General features: G+C 45.5%; 1 long non-coding RNA gene across 1 annotated transcript; it reads right to left on the reverse strand.

Moving 5' to 3' along the window:
* Nucleotides 1-327: 327 nt before the first annotated feature.
* On the reverse strand, nucleotides 328-2,334 carry LOC107305755. Its single transcript, XR_001551886.2, has 4 exons — nucleotides 2,110-2,334; nucleotides 1,668-1,740; nucleotides 1,244-1,315; nucleotides 328-889 (listed from the first exon to the last, which is right to left on the reverse strand). It is a non-coding gene; the product is annotated as an uncharacterized LOC107305755 (long non-coding RNA).
* Nucleotides 2,335-3,485: the final 1,151 nt, after the last annotated feature.

A 3,485-nucleotide genomic window follows, 5' to 3' on the forward strand; every position in this document is an offset into this window, starting at 1 on the left:
AAAGGGAAAGTCCTCTGACATCGACACAGGCACCATGCATCCCGTGCAGGGCAGAGCAGCTCCAAGCTGAGATTCTTGACTCTACTGAAGTTGCGCTCTCTAGTCGAAGCATGTGCCTACCTCAAAGCCACGCTTGCCTCTCCACCAGGGGCTCAGCTCCTTTGGTGGCATTGCAACAATGCTCACCAGATCTCCGACCTGCAAGAGATTGAAACATCAATCCCAGATTCAGCAAATCTGGTAGGAAAACAAAGCAGAAAGGACTGCCCTCTTCTATGCTGCAGAATATCCTCAAGCTTGACAGCAATTGCACCAGTGCTGCCCCCATGGCATTTTCCCTTCCAAAACTGAACTTGGAGGTACAGGAGTTACACAACATACACAATGCAGCCGTGCAGTAGGAAACGGGTCTCAAAAGCAGCAGGCTCTCTGCCAAAGGCAATGGAGAGCTTCAGTTTAACCACGGGCATCTGTTAGCAGGGCTGTCTGAACACATCTGCACACTTCACACACCGGTCTGCTGTTGCTCAGAGACCAGGCTCCCATAACTGGGCAGCATCTGCTTGATCAGAGAGTTCAAATGCCCAATCAAACCATATTTGAGAGATGGCCCAACTCCTCCCAACCCAGCCCAAGTCTAAGCTGGAACCAAACCTTCCGAGCTTCACCTCACGAGACATTCTCAAGGTGGCTGAGAATATTCCTGAGGCGTTCACACCTTCTACCCTCCTGTGCATGACAACAAGGAATGCCTGTAACTGCTTACCTCCAGGGAGAGTTCCTCTGGCGCCTGGGCGACGTAGCGCTTAATAACATGGGCTGCCGCAATTGCTGGAACGTTAAGAGATGACACCGCACGCTCCAGCTGCGGCTTCCTCATGTTATCAGCCTGCAAAACAGAGCACAGGCCGTGGTCAGGTGCTGAACACTAAAAAGGAGGATTTCAAGGTGAGGAGCACATCTGCAGAGAAAGTTGCAGGAAATGCGCTCCGTCCTTATCAGGAGCACTTCAGAAAGATCTGCATGTCTCCTAACAGTTCTTTCTCTTCCTTCTGTGCAGGGGGATCGCCAGGCCATGCAAAGATGCTTCTCTCTCTACCCAGACTAATCAGCAATGGCGCTGGCACAGACAGATGGCCTGGCTCTCTTTTTGGCCCATTCTTTCCTGCAGGGGAGTACATCTACAGCTCCCTCTGCTGGCTCAACACAGGGAACAAAGACCAGCTAGAGCTTCATACTGTACCTCCGTTCCCACCACGTCAGGCTCAGGGCTGATCTGACTGCACGCAGCGCCCATCACAGCACGTGTGACTAGCTGGAACAGAACAGAAACACACTTCTGTTTTCTCTATTCACACAGCACATTATGGAGAGACTTCTTCACAACTACCCTTGCATACCCTGCGGCACAGGCAGGTGTTTGAGAAACCACCCCTTGCTTCAGTCTATTCCAACATGCCAGCCTATTAGGCAACACTGTACCAAGTTGCAATCCCTCTGCCAGCAGATGGGGACTCTGGCATAGAGCAGCAGACGCATTCGTCCAGAGTGCTCTGACAGTGCGATAGCGGGGCATTAGACAGCACCCTTCTGAGGGCTGAGCTGGAGGGCAGTGAAGAAACCCACTGCATGCAAAACGATGTGGGGGGACAAAACATGGCACGTACCTGGCAGAGAGATCACCACAAGGTATCTGCAGCAGTTCCTTGTCACTTTGCTCAGATGTTCTGAGAGCCAAAGCTGCTCCAAGGCAGTGGGTGGAGAGTGGGGAGAGAAAAGAGCAGGTCAGTGACCAGGGCTAAGACAGCCATGCAGGAACGCACACAGCACAACCGTCCCTTCCACTTGCTGTAAGACATGCTAAGTCTCAGGCTACGTGATGCCTGTCTGCCCAGCAACTTTACGATGCTTCCACGATTGAGCAAAGACGACGACGGAGGAAGCATGGGATGGGTACTGCCTTTACGGATACCCCCTTTGGAACGTGTGTGCTGGGGGAAGATTACTTCTGATGGTCAAGAGTAAGCAATAGGGTGCTGTGAGCTCTGACAGCCAGCAGTTCTCAACACCTCACTGCCCACCCCTCCATCCCATGCTAGCTTAGCTTACCTACAAGATGCTGCACAAGATGGTGTGAAGACAAAGGTACTCAATCAACAGTCAAGAGCAACAAGCCAACCAACCACTCCAACCACTAACTCGCCCACAAAGGAACACGGAACACACCGCTCCTCCCCTCATTCCAGCCGCTTATGACGTCACCAAGGGCCACCAGCCTGGTCCACCATGACCCCCCACAAGGGGGGAGGCAAGACCATGTGGTTACATAAATAAGAGAAATAAGTGTATAAAGAATGAAGAAAGAATGAGTCTTTCATGTTTCAAGAGCTCAGTTACTCACCCTTCAAATCTTATTATATACGTTATTTCCATGAATACTGTTTATATCCACAAGTACTGTCTACTCTGCTGTCTACTAAGTACTCGCTCCTGGAAGCTTTCCATTCCATATGCTAAAAAAGTATTTCCAATTTCTTCCCCATCTTCGTACACCTCTGTGTTTGCAGATTTGTATATGATCCACCAGTTGCGACATTCTAAAAATGAGGGGATAGGGAGTATATTATTTTATTTTAATTTGTTATATTTTATTCAGTAATTACTTAGCAATACTTAAAAGATTTTTGTGGGGTTTTGGTTTGTTTTTATTTTTTTTGTTTGTTTGCTTGTTTGTTTTGCAGTTGAGATTTTCTGTCACCTAATTTTAACTTTTCTCCTTCTTGCGTATTATAAGACAAGCTAATATCCAAGCATGAAATAACTGAGATATGAACATTTCCAGTATGCTGCAATGCACTTTCTATAACAGCTAAAATTCTATTTGCTATTTACCTGAACTGCATGATTTCCAGCATTATGCTACAAACTGCTTTTTTTTTTAAAAAAGCAAAGAAATGAAAAGGGAAAAACAAAAACAAAACAAAACGAAAATCCCCCCACAGTTACAGAAATAAATGTTCTATGTCATGATGATGTATTTAACAGTTCTAGCATGAGGAACATTAAAATTTTATCAACAAATCTTAGAAAGGACATTTCGTACACGGAAATCAATTTACCTTGCAACTATCCACAATACTCACTTCTAATTTATTTTGCCTATAAAACACTTTACTTTTAAACCTAATTTTATTTCTTCAAGGGAGTACAGAAGAGTAAAATGCTACACATTTTCTGCTTCCTGTAACAGGCAACAAGACAAGTTGCAATAAAGATAAAGAACTTGGATAAAAAATGAGTATTTGTGTCCTTCTGTAAATGAGAAAGTATCATGGATCCATATACTTGCTCCTTGATAATTTGGGTGCTTTGTTCCCATTGAAATACAAATGTTTTTGGGAAATATATAAAATGAGAAACTCTTGCATTGGTTTGTTATGAAAAGATCAGGGCCATAATTGTATTTTTCAGGATCTTTCTTGTCC

Source organism: Coturnix japonica, chromosome Z (assembly GCF_001577835.2).
Source record: "Coturnix japonica isolate 7356 chromosome Z, Coturnix japonica 2.1, whole genome shotgun sequence".
NCBI lineage: Eukaryota > Metazoa > Chordata > Aves > Galliformes > Phasianidae > Coturnix > Coturnix japonica.